The following is a 20,235-nucleotide window of genomic DNA, read 5'->3' on the forward strand; positions in this document are numbered from 1 at the left end:
AATATATCAACCCATTAGGTAGAGGTACACTGAGAGCCAGATTGACCGATTTATTTACCTAACAGTGCAAAGGTACCCCTATGGGACAGGAGAAGATGTCATTGTATTCTTCCATGACCTTATCCACCTACTTCTGCTTCATGGATGATCCCTTCCTAGGGGCCATGGGTGTGGCAATGATCTTCCCCTTACCTTGAGAGAAAATCAGAAAAAAAAAAAAAAAAAATCTTGGTCTGGGAGATGATCTTCCTACATTTCTTAGTAGAGATCAAAAAATTGGTGGTAGGAGGAACTACCTCCAATATCCTATATAGCTTACTGCCCAAAGTAATAATGACATTGCGAGGACTGGACTCATAAATACCATGTATCTTCCACAACTATATTTGTCCTAATAACACATCACAAACTTCAAGGGGAGAAACATCACACAGTACCTCATTCGTGAAGAGTTTGATGTTGTAGGGAAGGTGAGATTACTCACTGACGAATATATCTTGCCCTTAGTGGAGCCATCTGATGGTGTAGGGTTGTGGATGCAGTTTCATTGGTAGGCCTGATTGCTTCATGACCCCAATTGAGATGAGATTATTTTAGGTACCCACTATTGACAATAAATTGTAATAGAGAACCCTTCACCCACATCTGTGACTGGAAGAGATGTTCCCCCTCCTATAGATCTTTGGGCCCAATCTTCTAGACCTTGGTGGTGGAAACGGTGGCACTAGGCTCTGCATCTATAATCTACTTACCCTTATCCTTCTCCTTGTTGGGTTTTGAATCAAAGTCAGAACATATATCAGACTCGCAAGCTTTCAGCTTGGCACTTGAGTACTAGATGTTGCTCAGAATTCTTGATACCAAACTTCATGTGAATGGTATGAAAAACATTTGTAAACTCCAACATGTCTTACTCCCTTACCTTTCATAGCATGGTCCATTTTAGGTACTTATCTTCATAGCTTCCGACAAGGTAATATTTTTCCTTGATGGTGTCTCGAAAATAATTCAAGGTGGGTGTAGAAGAAAATAGTGAGGGTTCCTTCTAGTCTCTTTGCTCACAATAGGTTTCCCACCAATTCTTGACATGGAGGGCAACGTTGAGGAGTGAAAAATTAATATTTTCCCTATTGAAAAAGAATTGTACCAAAAAAATACCTTTAGCATATTTAACCATATACCTATGACACTTGCATATGTTTTTCCTTCAAATATAGGAATTTCGAAGTTAACTTGTACCTTAAAGGGGTTGTGCCTCCAAAGTCACTACTAGATATAGATTCTTCATTGGGTGATACCCACAAAAGGATTTGGGAAATGTTATTGTGGTGAAGTAAAACTATAAGCGCGAACACAAACAAATTCCTCTAACCCAATAATGGGTCTAGCCACAACTGATACATTCTATGGAAGATTTCCTTAGGTTAGAACCAATTAAGAGAGCCTACCTCTTAGTACACTTATACCATTTGATGATTTCCTTGCTTGCTCACTCCAGCTATCTCTCACTTCCTTCTTCAAGCACCTGAAACAAGTAAACAACAACAAACAACAACTATGATAATAGACAAATTTTAATTCAAGCTACTTAACAACTCAAGAAACATTAAGCCATGAATATGTAAGATGAAAAAAAGAGTAGGAAAGCAATCGATAGTTGCATACATTTCGAATCAAGAAGAGATTACGACCATTGTCTTGACGTTGTTATTCTCCTCTAACAAGACCAGGTTCCCAAACACTTCTGCTAGTATTCCATGATGGCCTCAATCAAGAATAGTTTAAAGGATCTTCCCTTTAGGCTTCACTCCAAACCAAAATTAGACTTCTCCCTCACACAACTAGATAGCTACAACTATGAATAACTTGTTTACTCAAAACCAAAATAGCACTAGCACACCAACCTTAACACTAGCTTGTGTTTGGGAAGAAGGGAGGTTTATATAGGATGAATGAATGGGAGATGGATCCTCTTCTCATGGGAGAAGGTCTTATCCCTTGAGGTAGTTCCATCATTATAGGGGAAAGGAGCCCAAACTGACTTCCTCGACCCCATCTGGCCAAACCATTTACCAAACTTCTGTTACGAAGCTTCTAGAGATGGAAGCTTTGGCTCTTAATTTAAAAAACTTTCCATAATAAGACCAGCGCGACTTGAACACAACTCAATCGCTCCATTCAACGCTAGGGACATTGCTAATCTCTACATATTGGTGTAGGGAAGACAAGGGCCATTAGCGCCGGTCTTGTAATCTAGGCAAAACAGAAGTTTCATGCGAAATGGTGCCAAAAGGAAATTAATTTTCCCATGAAGAGGGACACAACAAGGGTTTCTTCATTAAGGGAAAGCATGTAGGGTTCGCTATAGAGGTCCTTTAGGATCAAGGAATGAGGAGTACAGGGACAGTGAAAAATATTTGTGTAACAAAGTTCCCCTAAAGCGTGAAGGCCAAACTAGAGTGAGGGATGCAATGCTTTATGAATCAGTGCGGAGAACTGTAGTCTGCCATCGGAAAACCTACAAGCAAGTACAGATACATAAACATAACTGAAAACATTGTCAAATGATAGATGAATCATGGCATGGATGCAGCAATCCAGAGAATGATCATGTAAATGGATCCTGGGATGGGTGCAACCTTCTGTCAGAGAGGATCATAATGAAACCAATGTATGGTCACAACCATCCAATAATAAGAAGGATCACATATGATAACTCATGTATGGTTGTAGCCATCCATATAAAATAGACATGTATATCAACATAACCATGTCATATCACTTCGCAACCTAGACTTTTGTGATATGATCCCAGGGTCTTGTGCTCCAACTTGACCCGATCAAAGTACAAATTCTAACATGTGAATAGATGGATTGATGTTGAACATGCCAGAAAGTCACTTGATTACCAGTAAATGATGTAAACTGTTAACAAGTGTGATAGAAACTACCAATAACGATAATGGATCTCAAGGTACTATCAGCACAATCTGCAGAATGTGAATAGAGGACCTGAAGTTGAACACTAGTGAAATCACTCGATCGAAAGCCAATGATGTGAACTTGTCTTCAAGTGCAGAGAACTTGTCAACTTCTTGGATAATGAGTTGAAGTTGATGGGAAACGACCGTGTCAAAGGAGGGCCATAATGTTTCCCACATCATCGACACGAGACGAAAGGATTCAAAATGATTTTGCGCGATACAAAGTGTTATCACAAAACCAGTACTGAGGGCTGCAACTAAGCATGGTCTCATGTAACTATTTCAACCTATCTTTAGACCAAAGATTAGCCTCTTTGATCAGAGAGGGCTCTCTCAAAACTCTTGATAAAATCCTTCACACACTAGATGGCTAACTCTTTATTTACTTATGAAAACATAACTGGTTGGAAACACACCAAAAGATATCTCATTGGGCTATGGTGTCTATAATATCAAGTAAACAAGAAAAACACAGTGATCTCATAGAAATCAAGGCTCTTAGCATTACAAGTCAAACATATTCCACCACACATAGCTTGCTGTATACACAGGAAGTCAGAGCATATAATTATGAATTCTGAGTGATTGCATACAACAAAACCATAAAATAACATAAGGTATAACACATCATCACTTCATTTGACCATGACAATCCTTCGAGAATCTTGAGAAGAGAATAACTCTGTTTTACTATTACTGTCAAAAAAGGTCTTACAGTGGCCCAAAACAACACACTTTTTCTATTAAGTATCCAACCTTTTTTACATCTAAGTTATTCCTATATATAGCCTATCAAAACACTGCTGTACGAGACTCCTCATCAAGCATGAAGGGAGCTCGGGCTTTTGACATAAATGACCTTAACAATAACATAAACAAACTAATTGATTACAAGAGATATGATGCTACGAAAACAGAGGATTCCATCATATTGGCACTTTAAGTCTTCTTCCTTGCATACCCTGCTGTGTCCTTGGAGCTTGCCACCTGTAGTATTGCAATAATAACCATATCCAAACTTAAAACAGATTCAATGTATATACAGCTCCGGATACTTGATGCATAGATGATTCAACAACCGAAAAGAAAATGAAGCCTATATTCTTGGTTGCTGCCTCCCCTCGGTGTTCATATATTAATGATCCATCTTTAAGCCATTTAAACCTTGGATAGTCCCGTGTGACTGAAGAGAACTCATGACCCAGCCATCCCACAACTGGACAAGTGTATCATTTAACACCTCAGCAGCTCTATCCAAACCCTAAAATTTCGGAGATAAAGTGACTTTTAGGCAAAAGACAAAACTTCGGCTTTTCTTTGAATATTTACACCTGGCCTCCTTTTCAAAATATCTGACTGATCTTCTATAATCTCCATGCTGATATTAAACCATCTCTTTAAATATATGCTGACCTCAGCATTCCAACTCAAGCTTTAAACCTAACCAGTCATCTACAGCAGTTTCGTAGCGCGCTACGAAACTGCTGTAGGTCATCAAAATTAAATATATGAACCTCAAAACAGCAATATTTCAAATCTATGATTCCTTTAGTCATTCCATACAGGTGTGAAGACACAAAAAGGTCTCAAAAACTTTTAAAAAGACAATGGCCCAAAATATATCAAAATTTGAGAAAACACATTCCTCCTTGAATCATTTAGCTAGCTTGTCTAGCTTTTCTTTCAGGCTGATGACTTCCTCCTTCAACTTCTTGTTCTCTGCTCTTAGACTTGCATTCATTTGTTTCATAGTTTTTGCCTGTTTTAGAGCTGGTACTGTCCATACATAGGCGTCAGATACCGAACTAGCTTGACTGATCAAACTTGTTTTACCTTTCATCACAGCTTTCTTATAACTAGTATATCTCACTGCCTTCTCTTTAAAAATATTATGAACCTGAGGTATCTCCTTACTTGCTCCAGCTTGTTTTTTAATGGCGATCACATTTCCACTTTGACTAATAGCCACCTTATTGTCCTTATTCTTGTTTTTAGCTGCTTGGACTATTTCAGAGAAGATTTCAAGTGCCTCTGTCCTAGGCATGTCTGAAGGGACTTTCTCTTTTTTAACCTTTTCTGCTTCCTTCATTTGCCTCCTAGTCATTGGTCTGCGAGGTTTAAAGGCATACTCTTCACCTGGTTCTTCAAACTTTAACCTTTTGGAAGCCTTTGACTTCTTAGAACTCTCAGGTGAAGATTGTGTTAGATCAATATGCATAGGTGATACCAATTGATCTTGTTCTATTTCAAGTGGTTCAACTTGAATTGGATGTTCTTGTTCTAATTCAATGGCTTCCAACAAATCATTTAGACTACCCTTAGAAACAGGACTCTCTTCCACATGAGCTGATTTTCCTTTTTCTTTGTTCAGCTGGCCTCTAGTTCTTACTCTTGAAACTCTTTCAACTTCACTAGACTTAATTTCATCTTTTCTTTTGTGAGTCTTCTGTTTAGATGATTCTGGTGTTTCTTTAAGAGGCAACTTAGAAGCTTCTTTTTCAGATACTTTAGATGATTTTGAAGTTTTGACTACTGATGCTTCAGGTGTTTCTTTGACTGTTACAGACCTCTCTGGCTTCTTTGTTTTAGCTTTGGGCTTCTTATGATCTGTTATTTCTTTCCTAATCTCAGCCAAAGTAGTATCCTCACTCCTATCTTCTCTTTCTCTTACAGGTAATGGAGTGAGGCCCGTTTTACTAGGGAAACTGGCCATGAATACAAACGAATCCCAGTCCTTACCAATTTTATGTAGGCTATCCAACACCAATAATTTAACCAGACCATGATGAAAAAGAGATGTTTCATAAGCTTCCTTCTTCAACTGAATCTTGTCACACATCTTAGTAATACTCCTGAATAAGTAAAAAGGGATGTCTATTGAGCTCTTACCAGTGAAGTGTAGTAGCAGCTTGAAATGATATGAGTAGACTTTGTTGTACCGACCTTCACATGTCAAGTACTTCTGGATGCATGTCAATAATGTAGCATAATTCTCCTTAAGATAGCTCCTTGGGACAGCTTTAGTAAGATCTTCGTCTACATATGGTGCCTTTAAGAACTCCTTACACGGACCCATATCAAACTTGAAATTCTTGAACCATTCTTGGCCACCTCTTGGGATTTCTGTGACTGTAGAAATGACTTCAGGGGAAACCGGAAACTCCAGCATGGCCACTTTTGAATTTAATCCCGTGAAGTTCACTGCAAATGCCTTGGTCACTTCTGCATGTCCACCTTTGAGTTTTTCACAAAACCACCAACAACCAGCACCTCTGAACGCCTTTGCTACTTCCTCATCCCTGAGGGTTACATCTAATCCCTCCGGCTCTGTTCTCACACATCTACCCGAACGGTGCTCCTTTCTTTCCATGTTTCTTTGCACAATTCTACACAAGGAAATGACGGTGGTTTGCAGCACGAAAACACTCTTTGGCTGTAGAAATCAGGCTCGCTTGCAGTAGTCTGTTTAGAATAAAGCTCACGCTTTTCATAGAGCAGAAGACATTCATATGTTATGAAAAACACATTATGGAATGACCACTTCCTATAACGTCCTCCAAACTGACACCTAACTCAATGAAATCAGACCTGATGGCAAAGTAATGGCTAATCATGACACATAAATGGTGTGAGGAAACAATCATAACCGGACTCGTGACTCACTACTTCTCGGATTAGACATTCAAGGAAAAATGCTGCACAATAGCCCGAAACCCCGATTTCGTAGCGCGGGCAGTTCAAATTTAAAGGAATGCGCTACGAAATCGCTGACAAACGGGCCGCTACGAAAACACGCAAACATTATTTAGCAGCAGAACTGACCAATCACACTCGCGCTACGAAACTGCGCAAGTACCTAAGAGATCATACCCGCGCTGCGAAACTGCGCAAGTACCAATGACATGACATGACATAACTAACCATGATGGAAGATGACTAATGCCCTTGCCTTTACACGAATTTCATTCATAACTCTTGAATTTCAAAATTTGAAATTGACATAAGTTAACAAACCTATTTACAAGACTTCAAGACTCTTCAAAAACTTATAGACAATTATCATATACATGGACTATAATTTCTAGTGATAACACAAAGAATCATAGGTAAGTGTAACTACAAAAGGACAACTCTTGAACACATCGATGACATAACTAGAAGTTTGGCAGCTTTTGGATCCATAGGATTGGTGGTCATGATGATGTGGCAGAGATTCAATGGAAGGAAAAAATGAATAGCCCAACCCAGGAAGGTCAATGATACAAAGGAGGATATCCCAATGCAATACGAAGAAGAAAGTGTCATGTTCAAGAGTGAGCTGCCGACACAACTGATTAGACTTCCAAAATTTCCCCCACCATTTTTGGCAGGTATCCCAATTATTTTTTAATCGCAAGCTTGAAGGGGATAGCATATGCTTGCACTATAAGTTCATCCTTCAGATGAATCCGACCTAGTAATTTTCACAAGCCCTAGGAAGGAGAAGCTCATGTTCGTCATGATGATGAATCCCATGTTGTTTAATAGTTTAACGAGTTCGAAAAAGGTGTAACTCGGTATCTTTTTCATGTTTAGAGAGTTTGAAAAAGACATGTAAAAGAAAACTCCACATGGTCCCTTTTCGTACATTTGTGTCTCTTGAGCTAGAAAAGGTAGAAAACAATACCTGAGAGAACCACTTGACCATTTCAGTCAAGGAGTACCTTTTTTGTAAATAGTGCCTCCCAACCCGAAAAGTGGTAAACTTATACTTGGCCCACAATGTTTCACATTCGTTAATGAGTTTGAAACAACAAGGGCTCAACCTTCTTTTTGATTTTAAAGGGTCAGAAAAGAGCTTGAAAGCTGACCCCCCATTTTATTCTCTTTTGTGAGTCAAAAGGGAAAAATACTCGATAATATTTTCATAAGAGCTTAACGAGTCAAGAAAAGTGTTGAAACGTGACTCATCATCATCATCGAACATCCATCACCTGTCACTGCGCAAAAAAAGGTAAAGTGTATTATCTAGTTCTTGAGGCAAAGTAGGTTGAAATATTTGCAAAAACCTGATAGTTTCATGAAAAAATGAATAAAAAGGAGAAAAGTAAATATATTTTTACCATTTACCATTTTAGCTTGCTATGAAAACGTTTTTACTCACTTTTTCCCTAATTGTTTCAGAGCAGATTGCAGGAGATCTGGGAGGTCATTCGCCGAGCCAGTTACAGGTAAGAGCTAAAGCCCTGAGCTCCATTTTCATGTCTTTTATTCTAGTTTTAACCATTTTTTTGGTTTTTTGGAGGGGTTTTTCAATAACTGTTTCACCCTCGGTCGACATGAATTTCGGGCATGGAATCACGCTGGGCGGGGATGATTAACAAAGCCAGTCGCACCATCGGTGCAACTATTTTTAAAATAGGCGCATTGGTGCCGTGAATATGGAAAAACCCTATTTCCCCAAAAAATCACAGTTAAAACTCAAAATTTATAGGCTAAGCATGATTGTTGACTCAAATTAATGGCTTTTGTAGGAAAGAATTGCCGAAAATGGTGGACTGGAAAGAACGAGAACATGAGCATGTGGACACCTAAGCAATGAATGATCCAAATTGCCTGGAAGCTTTGAGGGCTTGCGGGCTCCTCAAATTATTTCTCAAGCCAGGGATGTGGGCTCAAACCTAATTGCTTCGGTACCTGATTAGTCTTTGGGACATTAATCAGGGAATATTTATGTTGGTGACCAAGAGCTGGAGTTGGAAACTTTAGATATATACGTCATCACTGGAGTGTCCCAAAGAGGGGAGCCAGTTAATTTGTATGGGTCAAGATCGATTGGGGCAAGCATATCTTCATTTCTTGCCAAACATTGCACTGAGGCCCTAAAGTCCAAGAGTGGGAAGATTGAGATTTCCAATGTTTTGGAGCAGACACTGAGAGTGCTTCTGTTGACCATCAACAAAGTGGTGGGGTCCCAGATGGAACATGAGACCAACAAGTCGAAGTTCCTATATGTTATTGACTCTACAACACCTATGATCTTCAACTAGGTAGAGGCCATGAAGACCAACATAAAGCGCCAGCTATCCAAAGCTAAGGCGGGGAATATGAAGCAATTTTTCTTCGGATCTGTGCTCGTGACCTTGTTCTTGGAACAGGTGCCACTGTTCTAGTATCAGCTATCGGAGGTAGATCCTCCTATGCCATGTGATCCGTAGATGGCGCATTGGAGTCGTTTGAAGCCCAGGATCACTAGGGGTTAGCACATGTCATATAGACCTGCATTATCTTTATGGCTATGATGAGAGAAGATCGTTATGGAGCACTGCCATATAATGACAATGAATTCTATGTAGATCCGAATATGCCCTTACCAGATGGAGAGGATTTAAATGATGAAGGTAGAAAATCAATATTTTAATTTTGAGAATTTTTTTAAATTTTTGGTATATATGTGCTTATAATATTTCTCTTGTTAATGTAGATGTTGTATTAGAGTGGCCTGCTAGGATGTCCCCAATAGCCAGGCGCGTCCCTTGCCCGATTGATGTTGTCGCTCCTTATCAGGAGGGGAGTGACAACGAGGAGGAGATGGCGAGGAACCTTGAGCAGTTGACTCATGGTATCCCAGAGTATGCTCAGGTAGGAGACATTCCACGTTAGTACCAGAGATACATGGTGGGAGTCTCAGATCAGATCCCCCGATTGCTTACTCGTGTTTCACAAGCTTTATCACACTACCATGATCACCATGCTGATTAGTTCCTAGGTCCAACACTTACATTTTTGAGGCCTCCATGCCATAGATATATGAGTCCTGCGAGCTGCTGATGTTATTTTGGACACACATATTATTTTTTGGGGTTCTGATGTATCAAACATTATCACCATATATATATATATGTGTGTGTGTGTGTGTGTGTGTGTGTGTGTGTGTGTTGTATTTTCTTGCTTACTATGGTACAAATGGTTTTTTTTATCTTTTCACATGTTTCGTAAATGTCTATGCAACACATAATTAGCTAATTCATTTGTCAATGTATTCATGCGTCTAGGAATATGATGATATGTAAGGTAATCAAAATGTCTTTCCAGTAGACGAATACAGATATACATTCTCAATATTTGACGGTTTTTGACGAAATATTTCCCATTGAGTTGAAGGATGACAAGTTGTGAATCCAGGTTGACAACCAACTCTCTAATGTCAAGAGCAATGGCTTCTGATAATAGTTTGATGACCGCACTATATTCAGCAATGTTGTTAGTTGTGCAACCTAGACAGATACCTTGAAGGTCAATCAACTCATTGTTAGGGTCATCAATAGCCCATGCCATGGATGATAGGTTCTGGGTACTACGGCAAGCACCATCAGTGAAACTGTTAAGTTATGGTATGTTCTATGCTTATAACAATTTACTTCTTTTTCTTATTATATTCCACTAATTGGCAATCACATGTACATAAAGTAAAGTGCAGATAGAACATTAAACGATTGACAGAAAACAAGCCAAGACAAGAGACACAAGATGTGGCGGCTAGCCAGGGACAAACCCCACAATGTGTGGGGAAACCCTTTGATCAAATCTTCTTTTATCTTCAATAATTCAGCAGAGAGAAATAGTACAATAAATCTGATTCATATCAGCAATAGCAAACCCTAGATCAGTAGCATCAACATTAGCAGCTTCATTATCAAACTAGGGCAGACCATATCTCACAAACCGACAGTCGGATTGACTTCATTCCACCACCAAAAGTTTCAAATTCCAGAGGAGGTTCTGATGAACCCACAGTGTAGTTCATATGAGGAGATCTTCTAGGCCACGCAAGTCAATCTTTACTTCTGCAGTTGCAGCTTCAGTTTCAGCAGTTTCCGGCTTCAAACTAGGGCAGTCGATATCTTGAAAACCGTTCGTCGGATTGACTTCATTCCACCGCCAAAAGTTGTGGCTTTCAAAGGAGGTTTTGATGAACCTACAGCGTAGTTCCAGAGAGGATATCTTCTAGGCCACGCAAGTCAATCTTTACTTCTGCAGTTGCAGCTTCAGTTTCAGCAGTTTCCGGCTTCAAACTAGGGCAGTCGATATCTTGCAAACCGTTCGTCAGATTGACTTCATTCCACCACCAAAAGTTGCGGCTTTCAAAGGAGGTTTAGATGAACCTACAGCATAGTTCCAAAGAGGAGATCTTCTAGGTCACGCAAGTCAATCTTTACTTCTACAGTTGCAGCTTCAGTTTCATCAGCTTCCGGCTTCACATGTGTGAGAGAGAGAGACCCATTTCAGCGCAGTAGAGAAGAGACTCATATCTACGCAGTAGAGAGAGAGAGATGTGATGAGATGAGTGAGTCCAAATGAGGAAAATTCCTCTTATATTTATACACAATGTTGGTGGGTGAATAGATGCGACTGTTGGGCTTCTGAGCCTACATGAGTTGTAGGTCGGCTTGATAATAATTCCATAATCAAAATAAATTCATATCTCCATGAATACTTATCGAAATCAGATGATCTTTATATCAATCCTACACCTCTCAACGAGAGGAATCTAATAGAAATATTATCAGCCGTGAATAAGATGACCCACATGAAGTTTTGCCCTGGTTGCCAATTTTAACACTCCCTCTCAACCATGGAGAACTTCATGTGCAATATGTCTATCGATCATTACTATTCATCCATCAAATGCACTACCCTGTATAGCCTGACCCTTGCCCTGCTATGCTCTATTCTGCCCGTTCTACTTTGTCTTGTTTTGCCCTGCACTAATCTATACTATTTTGCTTTGTTCTGCTCTGCTCTTGCATTGTTCTATTCTGCTCTGCTTTTGTTCGAATTATGAAGAATAAGAAATGATCGAGGATGTATCATACTGACTCAAAGTCAGTCTCAGAGTATGTACCACTGGTCCCAGACCAGTCTCAACCAACCCAACGTCAGCGTCATAGTGAGTACAACTCCAATGGTCCCAGACCAATATCATCCTCCACTGACTCAAAGTCAGTCTCAGAGTATGTACCACTGATCCTAGACCAGTCTCAACTGACCTTAAGTCAGCGTCATAGTATGGTACAACTCCTACCACTGGTCCCAGACCAGTATCATTGATCCCAGATCAATGGAGGTCATCCTAGCGTAGGGAGTACGGTAGTTACAACGATGCGTCCATCGGTACTACTATGGTCCCTAACTTCATTTCCCTACTCATTGATCAGATGAGAGGTAATTCCCATGAGTCCCAGACTGCATGGGTAGGATGCCTCGACAGGAGAACTAATCAATCCTATCCTCACAGGAGAACACATCAATCCTGCTACAATTGCCATGGAGAACACATCAATCCAGGCCTCACAGGAGAACACATCAATCTTGCTACAATTTCCATGGAGAACACATCAATCCAAGCCTCACAGGAGAACACATTAATCATGCTACAATTTCCATGGATAACACATAAATCCAAGCTGCCATGGAAAACACATCAATCCAGGTCTCACAAGAGAACTAATCATCCTGCTACATAGGAGAGAGAATCATCCTGTTCCACAAGAGAGCGAATCATCTTGTCCCACAAGAGAGCGAATCATCTTGTCCCACAAGAGAGCGAATCATCTTGTCCCACAAGAGAGCGAATCATCTTGTCCCACAAGAGAGCGAATCATCTTGTTCTAGTGTGCACCACTAGGGGAGGGTGAGTCACCCTGTGATCATATGTTGCTCCAGTAGTAACCGCAAGCCCTCAGAGCTCCTAGAGCTCAATGTATGCAACATGCAGGACCCTTGTACAAGGGTTTCTTTCTGACTCCAAGTCGTTTGGGAAAATCACATATTAGATCTTTCCTTGGGGCTTTGACAAGGTGTATCAACCTGTACATCATCTTAATGTGATGGAGCTTCCTTGCTCATCGACTTACCATATCCTAGATGATGTCTATTTGCTGGAGAAATTGACGAATACGAGATTCCTCAATAATCGAATCCCACCTCTGGTTGATACAGAGAATCACAGTGGTATCCAATGTAAATCCAAACAACTCACTGAAGAGCTTTCGCAACCAGACTGCCTCACACGAGGTTATGCTAACAACAATATATCCTGCTTCGGTGGTGCTCAAAGCCACTGACTTCTGCTTCCTGCTCATCCAGGATATCGAAGCAGATCCTAAGGTGAAACAGTACCCGAAAGTGTTCTTACGGTCCACCACACTACCTGCCCAATCAAAATCAGTATATCCAAGTAGTCTCACATCTCCGGAAGTGTATCTTAATCCATGAGAGATTGTGTCCTGAAGACATCTCAGAAGATTCCTGGCATCAATCCAGTGAGTCTCAACCAAATATGAGCTCACAATGCTAACTGCAAAACATATGTTCGGACGGAGGTTCACCAAGAACATCAATGTGAATGAGTTTTTGAAACTCAGAGGCATTTCCCAAGTCTGATCCGACATCACTACCATATAACTTCTAAAAGTTAAGATCCTCGAGGTAGTCACAGGCTTGCAGTCCATCATACCGAATCTTTCCAATATATTTACCACATATTTTCCTTGAGATAGGAAAATTTCCCTTGGCTTCTGCCACACTTCAAGAGCTTGGTCCTTCATTTCAAATTCAGAAGCCATCTCCATCTTCAATTTGTGAATGAGAGGGTTTGCACCTGTTAGAAATAGGTCATCCACATACAACACCAGTATGAGAGGCTTGTCATCTTCAACCTTAAAGTAAGGTTAGGATTAGCTTCACTCCTAATGAATCCCAGCTTCATCAAGTAGCTATCGATCCTCTCATACCATGCTCGGGGTGCTTGCTTCAGCCCATAAAGAGCCTTCTTCAACCTGCATACATGAGATTTTCAATCATAAATCTCAAATCCTTTAGGTTGCTCCACATAGACCTCTTCTTTGATAGAACCATGCAAGAACACAGTCTTGACATCCATCTGATGTAGGTTCCATCCTTGTGAAGCGACAAGGGCTATGATCGAGCGGATGGTCGTATATCTGGCAACAGGTGCAAATATTATTGTCTATACCTCCCTTCTGGGATAAACCACGAGCAACAAAACGAGCCTTATACTTTTCCGTGCTTCCATCTGCTGCATGCTTTATCTTGTAAAGCCATTTGGAAGTAACAACAATCTTGTCCTGGGGTCTGGGAACTACTTCCCAAACATCATTCTTTATGATAGACTCATATTCTTTGGTCATAGCATCCTTCCATACTTGATGCTTGATGGCATCTGAGAATGACGAAGGCTCATTTTGTATGATCGTGCTCATGATGGTCAGGTATCCTTGATACCTATTAGGTTTCTTACTTTCACGAAAGGTTACTCGGGGTGCAGCATGTCCTTCAGCATCATCAAGTAACCCCTTAAGCCATGAAGGCCTCTTCCTAGAAGAGGAAGGCTCATATGGAGGAGGATCAATTGGATCCATGGGTTCTTCTACATCAGGCATTGATTCATCATCCTTTTCTTTCGGTTCCCTGGTGTCGGCTTCTTGAGAGCTCCTCAAAGTTGGAAGATTGATCACCTCGTTGAGAGCCATATCTTCGTCAAAGGTGACATCATGACTAATTATGACTTCCCTTTGACTGGGTACATAGATTCTATAGCCTTTAGTATTTTCACCATAGCCCACGAAAATTCCCTTCTTTCCAGATGCTCCCAATTTATTTCTTTTCTCTTTTGGCACATGAAAGTATACAGGGCTTCCAAAAATTTTAAAATGAGAAACATCAGGTTTCTTACCAGTGAAATTTTCTTCAGGAGTCTTGGAACCCAATGCTTGATGAGGGCATCGATTTTGTACATATACGGTAGTGTTTGCAGTTTCAGCCCATAGAAACTTTGGAAGTCTTTGATCATGTAGCATGGCCTGGAAAGCTTCCATCATCGTATGGTTCTTCCTTCCCACCACACCATTCAGCTCAGGAGTATGTGGTGTAGTAGTCTCCCTCTTAATGCCAACCTCAGGTATGCTTGAGTGAACCAATTGTAATATCGGAGGTCTTGCTTTGGCTTGAGGGGAATGGTCCCCTTTTGAGCTTTCCTTCGACACATCCTGGACATACACCTTCTTTCTATACTCAGAATTCGGGCATCCCTATCACCATTTGTCTTACACCGAGTATAGCTTTATAATGAATGGGGGCAAACCTCTAATGCCAAAGTTTGGACTGAAGAGATGTGTCATAAGACATGACACCTAGCAAACTTCCATTGACCTGATATAATGAATCAACACTAAACCAAAGAGTAAAGGCATCTTTAACATTATTTTTCCATATACATACCTTGCCATTGCCGAAGGTTACCTTGTAGCCTCTGTCTTCCATTGCCAAGATGGACACTAGGTTCCTTTTGAGGTCAGGTGCATTTAATACATCCTAGAATTTCTAGCCTTCTTGAATGCTTGTCCCCTTCCTTGATTCCCAACTCTCCTCTTACCTTTGCTGTTGAATTTTTCATTCCTTTGATTGCCATCAGAGGGATTTCGAATTGCACCACTGCATATTGTACCATGCTTCTCTAATCATGATTATCATCATGCTGCCCATGTCCATGATTTTATCCATCATAATGCTGCTCAAACTAGTGTGCATCATCATCATGCTATCCTATATGTCCATGATCTCATGTTGCCCTTTATGTCCATGATCTCATTCATCATGACGCTCATGATAGTGACTTGCTTTATCGCAAATGTAACATTGTCATTTTCTTCTAGCCTTAGGTCCAGCCTTTCCTTTTGATTTAGTCCCGGAATTATTTCTTTTCTTTGCATGAGAAGAAAGGCAGCAGGAGGACCTTTAGGCATGGGCATTTCTTGCACTTCTTCCCTTGTTTCTTCTTGAATGCATCTAGCCATTAATTCCTCGAAACCATGAATTACATTATGATTATAGTTCAAAAGAGTAGTCCTGAACACATACCATTCAAATGGCAATCCTCCAAGAGTTGTGAGTGCCATTTCTCTGTCAGTAATAGTTTCCCCAATAGATAGGAGATCGTTCTTAATCTCAGTGATTCTTAAGAAGTATGCTTGCATACTTTCATCTTTACCCTTCTTGATTTCCCTCAGCTTATTTCTAAGAAACAAAACTTGATTTACATCATTAACTTTAAATAAACTCACCAATCTATCATAGATTTCCTTGGAGGTGTCCAGTTCAGAGATGTAGGCCACCAAGTGCTTGTCGATAGAGTCCCGGATGATCTTCTATTGTTTGTACTTCTCCATTTTTTAATTTGTTCCAAGCAGCAGCGGATGCATTTGATGGAGGCTCAACAATATTGCCACTCACATGATCCAACACTCCTTGATTCTCAAGGGTTAGATCGATAGAAATCTTCCATCCGTGATAGTCAGCTTTCTCACGGAGCTTGTCTTCAGCAAGAAAGAGTGTTCAGGACCACATAGTTCTTTTAGGATAACCTTTCCAATCTTCTCTTTGGTGATTGCTCTTGCTCTTGCTCGGACTTTGTCTTCACCTCAGCTCTGATACCATGTTAAGTTATGGTATGTTCTATGCTTATAATAGTTTACTTCTTTTTCTTACTATATTCCACCGATTAGCAATCACATGTACATAAAGTAAAGTGCAGATAGAACATTAAACGATCTATAGAAAACAAGCCAAGACAAGAGACACAAGATGTGGCGGCTTGCCAGCGACAAACCCGACAATGTGTGGGGAAACCCTTTGATCAAATCTTCTTTTATCTTCAATAATTCAGAAGAGAGAAATAGTACAATAAATCTGATTCATATCAGCAGTAGCAAACCCTAGATCAGTAGCATCAGCATTAGCGGCTTCATTATCAAACTAGGGCAGACCATATCTCGCAAACCGATAGTCGGATTGACTTCATTCCACCACCAAAAGTTTCAGCTTCCAGAGGAGGTTCAGATGAACCTAAAACACAGTTCAGATGAGGAGATCCTCTAGGCCACGCAAGTCAATCTTTACTTCTGCAGTTACAGCTTCAGTTTCAGCAGTTTCCGGCTTCAAACTAGGGCAGTCGATATCTTGCGGACCGTTTGTCGGATTGACTTCATTCCACCACCAAAATTTGTGGCTTTTAAAGGAGGTTTAGATGAACCTACAACACAGTTCCAAAGAGGAGATCTTCTAGGCCACGCAAGTCAATCTTTACTTCTGCAGTTGCAGCTTCAGTTTCAGCAGTTTCCGGCTTCAAACTAGGGCAGTCAATATCTTGCAAACCGTTCGTCGGATTGACTTCATTCCACCACCAAAAGTTGCGGCTTTCAAAGGAGGTTCAGATGAACCTACAACGCAGTTCAAAAGAGGAGATCTGCTAGGCCACACAAATCAATCTTTACTTCTGCAGTTGCAGCTTCAATTTCATCAGCTTCCGGCTTCACATGTGTGAGAGAGAGAGAGACCCATTTCAGCGCAGTAGAGAAGAGACTCATATCTGCGCAGTAGAGAGAGAGAGATGTGATGAGATGAGTGAGTCCAAATGAGGAAAAGTTGTTTGAAAACTAACACATCAAAACATACTGCACAAAAATGAATGACACACTAATGTACATAAGTAACCATGCAAGATTACCTATGCATAGTACGTCTTGAGGTAAAGGCCGTTTCAGGGCTTATCTAGATGATTTCCTTCATAATCAATAAGCCTATAGCCTCCTTTATGCAAAACAAGTTTCACAATGTAGGTCCCATGTCACATGGGTTCAAACTTGCCTGCCCCCAGCTTATCATTAGCTTGGTCATATAATAAGACCAAATCACCCTCATAGAATGCGTGAGGGGAGACCAACTGATTGAAATGGGATTTGACCTATTTCTTTTGTGCTTCGATGACCAATGTTTTGGGAGGAGTTCAACAACTAATTTGAGTGAAGGAATCTCGCATTTGATCGGCAATGTTGCTTCCAGACCATAGACCAATTAGAATGGTGTGAAACCAGTTGCATCTTTGGCTGAGGTTTGGTAAGCCCACAAAGTTGAAAAGAGCATGACATGTCATTTTGACTTGTGCATCCCAATAATACGCTAAAGAATTGTAACCAAAACCTTTTTCATGGCTTCAACTTGGCCGTTGGCCTCAATGTAATATGGGGTCGAGCCATCGTGATGCAAGCCCAATGCGGATGTCAGCTCAGCCATCATGTAATCTCTGAAGTGGGATCCATGGTCTGTAGCAATGGCTTGACGTACACTGAACCTAGAAATAACATGGTTGAAAAGGAACTGAGTTGTCATCTTACCATTTGCAGAGTATGTAGGCATCACGTTGGCCCATTTGGTGAAATAATCCACAACGATAATAATATAGCCATGCTCGCCAACCAAATGAGGGTTACATGTCACATAATTAATTCCCCTTTTGGGAAAAGGACCAATGGTAGTGACGGGGTGTAGGTGAGTGGGTGGGGCACGCATCTTGCATTGGTAAATTTGGCATTCATGGCACATGCGAGCAGCAAGAATGAAGTCCTTGAAAATAGATGGCCAGAAATAACCACTGCGAAGGATTTTTTGAGCTGTAGCATAACTAGACATATGACCACCACATGCCTCGGAGTGGTAATCATTGGGAACTCTTTCAGCTTCCTTGATCGTAAGGCATCGACAAAGAACTGAATCAACACTGACACAGTATAAAATATCACCAATAATACGGTAGGGTTGGGAGTGATGGCAAATCCTTCGGTGATCATCCTTAGTCAACGCAGACCAAAACATGGACGTCTGGAGATACATGATGATATCACCATACCATGGATCAAGGGTGTGAATTAGGAAGAGAGTCTCATCCAGAAGTTATTCATCTGCACTAGCAATAAGAGACTTAGAGGGAAGGGAACAAATCAATTTGGCGAAAACAAGTGAGTTCTTAGATTTGGCAGTAGTAAATACGAAATCAAACTCTTGCAGGATCATGATCCATTTAAAATATTTACCCCCCAACAACTAATGAGTTAGGATATAGCTCATGGGGTTGCATTCAGAAATCACTATAGTCATGTGCAGAAGGATGTAGTGCCGAAAGCATTGAGCAATCTGGACGGCAGCCAAATCTAACTTCTCGACATGTGCATAATGCATTTTAGTGTCGAGGAGATTACGACTAAGGTAGTAGATCACATGTTCGTTGCCTTCGTTGTCGTCTTGGACCAAGGCCATAGTAATGGTGCTAGGGGCCGTGGCTAGGTAAAGGAAGTAATCTCGATAATAATCGGGTGGGTGCAACAGAGGAGCATTTACGAGGACGGCCTTGAGATCATCAAAAGAGTTTTGGGCCACCTCCTCCCATACAAAGGGCGTTCCTTGTTTTAGCAACTGGGTAAATCATGTAGCTAGCCCAACATAATTAGGTATAAAACGATAAAGAAAAATTTCCTTTCCTTGCAGGCTCTAGAGTTGGTGTAGTGAAGGCGGAGGGTTAAATTTACAATGGCCTCAACTTTTAGTGTATCAAGGTAAATATCATCCTTGGAAATGATGAAGCTAAGGATTCATCTAGATTCTACATACAAAACACATTTGTTCCAGTTTAACCGAATGTTATAGTGTCTACAGCATATAAAAATCTACCGAAGATGGTCAGGGTGATGTTGGCACTTAGGAGAATGAGTGGGAAGGTCATTCAAGTAAGGCTGGACAATGTTGCGAATACCATGAAATGCATAGGAAATTTCCTGCTGAAACGTAGCCCTGACATTTTTTAGGCTGAAAGGGATTTTTTTGTATGTGAATATACCCCATGGACAGATAAAATTGTCTTTTCTTGATCGACCAGTGCAATGTTGATCTGGTTGTAACCAGAAAAACTGTCCATAAAGGAAAAGATCTCACTCCTGGCACATTCATCAATGATTTGATCAATGAAGGGAGTAGGATAGTTATCTTTAGGACAAGCATGATTGAGATCTCGATAATCAATGCAAATGCGGATTGTGCCCTGTTTTTTAGTCACCGGGACAATATTGGACACCCAGTCTATAAGAGGGATATGGTAGATGAACCCAGCTTTGAGAAGTTTTTCAATTTCACCCTTAATAGCGGCGGCCTTGCTAGGGTGCACTGGGCAGAGCCATTGGAAAACGGGATTCGCATGCGGATAAGTTGGTATTTCATGCACTACAATTCTAGGATCAATGCCAGGAATTTCTTCGTAGGACCACACAAACACATCAGGGAATTCCTAAAATAGACGAGTATAAGTCTTTATCTCATTTCGAGAACAAGATACCCCAATATGCACATGTTCAACGATACCAGG

Source organism: Pinus tabuliformis, chromosome 9, assembly GCF_031772625.1.
Source record: "Pinus tabuliformis cultivar Carrire ecotype Pingquan chromosome 9, CPIR1, whole genome shotgun sequence".
Lineage (NCBI taxonomy): Eukaryota > Viridiplantae > Streptophyta > Pinopsida > Pinales > Pinaceae > Pinus > Pinus tabuliformis.